The sequence below is a fragment of the Arachis stenosperma genome, chromosome 3 (assembly GCF_014773155.1).
Source record: "Arachis stenosperma cultivar V10309 chromosome 3, arast.V10309.gnm1.PFL2, whole genome shotgun sequence".
Taxonomy (NCBI): domain Eukaryota; kingdom Viridiplantae; phylum Streptophyta; class Magnoliopsida; order Fabales; family Fabaceae; genus Arachis; species Arachis stenosperma.
Genome location: NC_080379.1, coordinates 124,496,533 through 124,504,405, shown reverse-complemented (window position 1 = coordinate 124,504,405; position 7,873 = coordinate 124,496,533).

Sequence of the window (7,873 nt, the reverse complement as noted above, 5' to 3'; positions counted from 1 at the left end):
GGAACAAATGAAGTCTATGGGGATACTTACAATCCATCTTGGAAGAACCATCCCAACCTCAGATGGGGAGACAACCATAATCAAAACCAACAACCATGGCAAAGAAACACAGGACAGAACAATTGGAAAAACACAAACCACAACCCCCAGCCAAATACTAACCAAAACTCATACAGAAAACCACAAAACAACTACCCAAACTCTAACCAATACCCACCCAATAACCAACCAACTAACCAAAACACTTATCATCACCCATCAACACCCCAAAATCAACCCATCTCACAAGATTCACAGAGAATCACCAACCTAGAGCTGCTCATGGAAAAACTGATGAAGAGCCAAGAATTGACCACAAAAAACCAAGAAGCATCCATGAAGAACTTAGAGAGGCAGATTGGACAAATCTCTAAGAAGATTTCTGTTGAAAAACCATCAAGTTCACTACCTAGTGATACTATTCCCAACCCAAAGGAAGAATGCAAGGTCATGCAACTAAGAAGTGGAAAGATGTTAGTGGATGGTAACCAAGGAGCAACAACCAAGTATGGTGACAATGAACCAACAAAGAATGATGAAGCCACCAACAAGGACATGCTAAGCAAGAATGTCCCAGAAAAACTCACCGAAGAGAACAACAAACCACAGAATTTGAAGAAAGGAAAGAAGATCTTGGAAGAACTAATTCCAAAACAACATCAGATGGAGAAGGGCTCAACACCACCACTACCTTATCCACAGAGATTTCACAAGGAAACAAAGGATCAGCACTTCCACAAATTTCTTGAGACTTTCAAGAAGTTGGAGATCAACATACCCTTGGCAGAGGCTTTGGAGCAGATGCCTCTGTATGCTAAGTTTCTAAAGGAGCTCATCAATAAGAAAAGAGATTGGAATGAGAAGGAAACAGTAATGCTCAGTGAGGAATGCAGTGCACTCATTAAAAAGGGACTCCCTCCCAAGCTTGAGGACCCTGGAGGTTTCTTCTTACCATGCACCATTGGAAACTTATTCATCAACAAGGGGATGTGCGATTTAGGAGCAAGCATAAATCTAATCCCATATTCTTTAGTGAAAAAGCTTGGCATAGAGGAAGTGAGACCAACAGAGATGTCTTTGGAATTGGTAGACCAATCAATAGTATATCCTAAAGGGCTGATAGAGAACCTTTTAGTCAAGGTTGACAAGTTTATCTATCCAGCAGACTTTGTGATCCTGGATTCTTCAGAAAATGGAAGTGACTCCATAATACTCGGTCGACCATTTCTGGCCACTGCTAGAGCCATTGTAGACATAGAGCAAGGAGAGTTAACCCTCAGGTTGCATGAGGAGAGCATCATCCTGAAATTATTCCCAGAAGTACAGAGGGACGAAGAAACAAGCAAAAGGAGTGATGATCTCCTTCCAAAGCAACCAACTGAAAAGGAAGGGGAACAGAAAGACAAACAGATGCAGGAAGACAAAGGGATTCACAAGGAAGCAGGGGTGATCAGCAAGAAGGAAGGCATCACAACTCAAGTAACTGTCAAGAAAGGAAGATCAACAAGCAAGAAAAAGATGAAGAATAAGAAAAAGGCTCACAAAGGGTGGAAGAACAAGAAAATCCCAACTGAAGGATTCTCTAAGGGTGATAAGGTGCAACTAGTATATCAACAGCAGGGAGCAAAAGATTATTACACTGTCAACCAAATACTTTCTCTTGAGCACATGAAAATTGAACATCAAGGCACACAAAGAAAGCTGACAGTGAGAGGTGACAAAGTGAGACATCACCAACATCAACCACCTTAAAGGGAGGTCAATGTCAAGCTAATGACAATAAAAGAGCGCTTCATGGGAGGCAACCCATGGTTTAAGATTTCTGTCTTCTCTTTTATTTAATAAGCTGTGATTCCTCTGAATATGATTTTGAACTTTCATGCCTAATGACTGCATACATTGTTTTAAAGCACATGTCAAACTTTTAAGTTTGGTGTCCCTTAAGGTACACTTAATTTTTGCTTTTCAAAAAGAAAAGGGAGTCATTCTTAGAACATATGCATAATTCTTTTAATGAAGCATATGACCAAACACTAAGTTTGGTGTCTGCATGTGCAACAATGCTCAGAGGATTATTTTCCAATCATGAACTCAAAACCATACAGACAAGGGATCATACATCAATGATTTTTTTTAAAATGCATCAATTGTGAGATTGGTTTGCAATTGCTAAGCCATCCCCTAAATAAAAGATAAGTTTGGTGTTCACCAACCTTTAACATCTTTAATTAAGGGACACAATTGACCACAAAAATATTTTTCATAATAATAAACAAAACAAAAAAAAAATTTTTATATACAAATTAATTGCCAACGGCCATATTAATGATCTAAGGCTAGCTATCTTGATTCTTGCAGGAGAAAAAGATTAAGACAAAACTCAAGGAGGGGCCACGGCTAGGAGGAGTTATGTGAGGAAGGTCACATGTGCCTAGGAGAACGCGTTCATGGGGAACAAAATCTGCATGCATGCATCCTTGGACACTTAAATACATGCAACCATGGGAGAAGTCAGACACGTACAAAGAATGGAGTATGATGAAAACATGCAAGCAAGGTTGGAGTACTTGACCCACAATTTGCCAACACTCAATCCTGAGATCAAGCCAGTTGAACAATGCCCTGAATTCTTAGCCAAGCAATAAGCAAAATCTCATCAATACACTGAGTCAACCTTTAATAGATTGGAAGATTTTGGGCTCAGAGGACTCTTAGACTCTGTCTGGGGTAGAAGATGTCCTGGTGAAGAGATCAGAGATTACTCCAAGACAGGGAAGAGAAAGAAGAAGAAGGGAGAATCAAGCAGCAGCCATGACCATTAGAAGGTGGCAAAGTTCCTTCATACTTCCTCTTTCATGTCTCTAATAAGGAGATGCATGTCTGAAATATGATATGCCTCCATCATTTATTTCTTTTACTTTATGCACTTTCTGTTCTTTGCTTTTCATTTTAGTTAGTTAATAAATAGCTAGAAAAATGATAAGTCTGCATAATGCTTGTTATCCATCACCTAGCTTTAAATTTTATCTTGTTTCCCATATGCTTGAATAAAAGAGTTTGGCTTGAATTGAAAAGTAAAATATCCAATGTTGCATAAGTATGAATGGAAGTTGGTGGTGGCATATGTGTTTGATTAAATGCATGACTCATGAAATAATTGTTGCATAACATCATTCTCATTCAATTGTGAGTTAGCTGGCTGTTATAAAAACTCCTATCAATAATGAAACAACCCTTGGTAACAAAAACAGAAAGAAAAAGGGAAAGAAAAAGCCAAAATGGCAAGAAAAACAAAGAATAAAGGTTGGACACCAATAGCTTGGACCTTAGGACATATACCTGTGGTGTTCTTGTACTAAGATCTGCTTGGATGAGTAAATTCTAAGGGGTATTTTGAAACCCGGTCACTTAGATCAACTGATTTGGGATGGCCAATTGAAAATCCACAATAAAGAGCAACTTAGATACAAAGCATTTAGTTATCCAAAGAGATGCTGGGCATCAATGATCCTAGGAAGAATTAATGAGCCATGTGTCTGTGGTGGAAAGATGTTGAGCAAAAAGAAAAGAAAATAAAGCCAAAGGCTATGCTGCAGCATTTGACACCCAACCTCTAACAGAATAATAAGCTTGTTAAAGCATTATAAGCCAAGAAAAGTTAGCAAGGGAGGAATCAAAAAAGTGAGTCTTATAACAGCAAGTTTAGCAAACCTTTGATGCAAAATGTATATTATGTAACAAGAACAATAACTTGAGTTGTCATTGTCTGCATAAATGCCCCATAGATCAAGTTCTGCTATCTGCATAATAAGGATAAGTATCCTTTTCTTATTCATTCCATTTACTCTTAGTTTTGATGCTTGCTTGGGGACAAGCAAGGTTTAAGTTTGGTGTTGTGATGACAAGTCATCATATACCCATTTTTCAAGCTTATTTCACTTGTTTTGTTAGCATTTATGCACTTTCTTGTATCCTAAGTAAGTGATTTGGAGTGAAAATGCATAACTTCTCTCAATCAAGCAACCACCATGAAATTAATGTTAATCCATGAGGTTTGAGCTCATTTTAATTGAATTTTAATTGATTTATAAGCCTCTTGAATTTAGTGATACTTTGAGTGGTTGTTTGGTTTATTATAGGTGAAGAAAAGAAAAGAAAAGGAAAAGCGTGGCCTAAAAAGTGTAGCCCAAGAAAAGGAAAGCGTGGCCAAAGAGGAGAGAAGCGTGCCGCATTGCAATGGGGGAAGCAACATTGCCCTCCACAAGGGCAGAATGCCCTCTAGGAGAGCAACATTAGGTGACCAAGCAAAGGAAGGCAATTCTGCCTTGCCCACTCCAAGGGCAGAGCACAAAATGTGCCTTGAAACCAAGAGAAAAAGAACCTTGCCCTGCCCTTGTGGAGGGCAGAATCGGGCACTCCAAGGAAAGAAATTCAAGGGAAAATGTTACCCATGCATGCTACAAGGTTCGAACAAGGGACCATGAAGAAGCTAAGCACTAAGGTCCACTACCGTGCCAAGAAGCCAAGAAAAAATGTAGCGTGTTTGCCTCCTCCGTGATTCGAACTTGGGACGTGAAGGAAGGAACATTGCCCTGCCCTTGGCGCGGGCAGGGTAGCATTTTGTGATGCACACACACGCACCAGATTGGCGCACCAAAGAAGGCTTCGGCAGCACCAGCAGCATGCACAAGCACCAAATTTGTGCACCAGATTTTTCTGCCCTGCCCTCCGCAAGGGCAGGGCAGCGTCTTCACACTCCAAGCCCACACCACGCTCGCACCAAGGACGCACGCACCAAATCCTGCCCTGCCCTCCACAAGGGCAGGGCAGCCTCCTGGGAGTGATTTTAATGGGCCAAAAATTCAAACTTAAATCCCCACTTTAATTCCTTTCTTCACCAAATCAAAAGCCCATCCAAATCCCAAAATCCAAGAATAGAAAGTGTATAAATAGGAGTTAGATTGATGTAATTAGAACCTTTTACTTTGACTTTTGAATTTTCACCTTTATGCTCACTTTTGAATTTTTATTTTCACCTTCCTTTGGAGTTTTGACTCTCTTGCAATTGTTCTTGAGAGAATTGACCGAGCACTAAGAGGATTAAGGGAGCATTGACTGATCTCCTTCCTCATTCTTACTTGGGCAATTCTACTCTTCTGTTTTTGAGTTTTGGGTGTGTGAAATTGGGGAAATTCTGTCCCAATTTCCATTCAAACTCTTTTCAAATTGTTTTCTGCATAATTCAACTTCAATTCTGTTCTTCTATTGCTTCTTCTTTAATTTTTTGTCAATTGTTTAGATAATTCAGATCTGGGAAGGAAATTGGGTTTTAGGCTCTGCTACCTAAGCCCTTGGGATCCTGAGATCATAATTCACTCTTGGTTCTTCTGTGAACCTTTGCTGCATTTTATTTTTTTTCTGTTTGAATGCTATTTGCTCCTGATTTAATTTCTGTTCAATCAATTGCTGCAATTTACTTCTTCTATGTTTAGATCTTGAAATCCCATTCCTCAATTCCCTTTTATATTCAAGCCATTTATCTTTCTTGCCATTTAAGTTACTGCAATTTAAGTTTCTTGCACTTTAAGTTTCAGTCATTTACTTTCTTGCTCTTTAAGATTCTGCAAATTTAAAATTCTGTTCTTCAATTTACTGCACTTCTCCCTTCCCCCTTTATATTTACTGTCATTTAATTCTTGTTAAACACAAATCACTCAATTAAAACTTGATTCGCTTGACTAAATCACCCACTAAACTAAAATTGCTCAATCCTTCAATCCCTGTGGGATCGACCTCACTCATGTGAGTTATTATTACTTGATGCGACCCGGTACACTTGCCGGTGAGTTTTGTGTTGGATCGTTTTCCACACATCAACCTGAACAAGGTCCAAGAAAGAGGTTTACAAAAATAACTTAGAAGGGCCCAACGTGATGAAGTCGGCCCAAAACATAAAAGTTATAAAAGTAATCCCTGAAAGAGACCTGACAAAGGTCCAAGAAAGAGGATTACTAAAAATAACTTAGAAGGGACCGGCTACAAGGTGACCTTGAAGTTCGGTATAATTAGCCCGGACAGAATCCAAGCTGTTCATGAGATCCATCATCTCTCTATAGATGGTAACATAGCTATCCTTATGTTTTAACGTTGTGTCCTCAGCTAATTTCGCAGCGGCCGCCAGACCATTAGCCTGAGTCTTTTCCCCCTCCAACTTTTTTTCCAGCTTGGTCACTTTCACCTCAAGCTCCTCTTTCAAACCCTTAATTCGGTCAAACTCTGATTTCGCCTCCTCCATAAAGGCCTTTGTAGCATGGATAGGAAGATCTTGAGCGGTCCGATATAAAGCAGCTCCCATGTGTGCCAGTTTAATGCCACTCCGAGTGATAAAATCCAAATAATGAAGAATACATACATCATCAGTAGGCATGACACCATAAGGAGCAATCTGTTGATCAACAAACCCGACAGCATCAAAGTCGGGAACATCCAGATTAAAAGGCTCGACAGTCCGGGGTCTTTTTGGAGGAGGAGCACCGGTAGGAGAAGAGGTAGCAGCAGAAGTCTGTGAAGGATCAACCAAACGAACCCGAGGAGTAAGGATCATCCTCCTCGGTCCAGGAGAACTCGAAACTAAAGGCTTTGACGAAACCTGAGAAAACCCCTCCCCGGCCGCCTTGGCCGAGACTTTTTGAGCTACAGTAGCCTTCCTTGCCCTTTTAAAGGCCTTTATGGAATTATTATTTTTAATCATCTATGCAAACAAACATCACAGCGGGAAACCAAGTTACGAATCAGAAAAGATCTTATAAGAGATAAAAAAAATAAGCAAAACCAAAAGAAGAATTGACCACTACCCAGCTCAGCTCGGAGGAGAGAGGGGTTTGCTAAGAATTTCTTTGTGTCGAGATGGGGAGGCTGCCCCCAGTTTTCTTCCAGCACAGTCACAAAAGCTTGCTCAGCTTCATCTAACATCTCCCACATATATTTAGATACCATTACATCCTTTTTCCATTCCAAGGGAAAGGCGGGCTCAGCATTTTCATCCAGAAAAAAGGGTCGAGCTCCTTCAACATCTCGGACCCTAAAAAAGTAATTTTTGAAGTCGCGAAAAGATTCATCAAACATGGAGAAGACCTTTTTCCCCTGGGAAGCTCGGAAAGAAACCCAAGCGGCTTTCTTCTTAACCACCCCAGGCTTTGTCAAAACGGAAAGATAAAAGAAGAGGGATTGTGAAGCAGGGATACCGAGCTCACGACACAGCAACTGAAAGATTTTTATAAAACCCCAGGAATTGGGGTGAAGTTGGGATGGAGCTACATTACAGGACCATAATAGGTTGGTCGCGAAAGGGGTAAAAGGAAGAGTAATATTCATTTGACTAAAAAAGAAGTCGTATGCATAAAAAAAGGGGGCGCTCTCCAGCAATTCGGGTAGAAAAATAGACCCTTTCCTCAGAAGTTAGAGATACGAGTTCATAGTTCTTCTCATCACTACCATTACCACAAATCCTATGAAATTGCCTAAGTTACTGACAAAACTCTGAGTCAACCAACGAAACACACAAAAGAACCATAGAATCCACCTAATCAGCCATGCCCTCAGGGACATGGGAAGATGTCTCAACAATATTTTTGCGAGAAGACATGAGGTCAACTAGTCCTACAACAAGAAAAGAAGATTGGATTACTCAAAAACATCTCGGACGAAAGCAAAACAACTCGGACAATATAATCCAGCGCAGTACAGGCAACAAAAGGAAACCCCAAGACCCACACCAAAAAGATCCAGGGGCATCCTTTGGAGGCAGTTAACAGAACAAAGACTCAGGAAAACC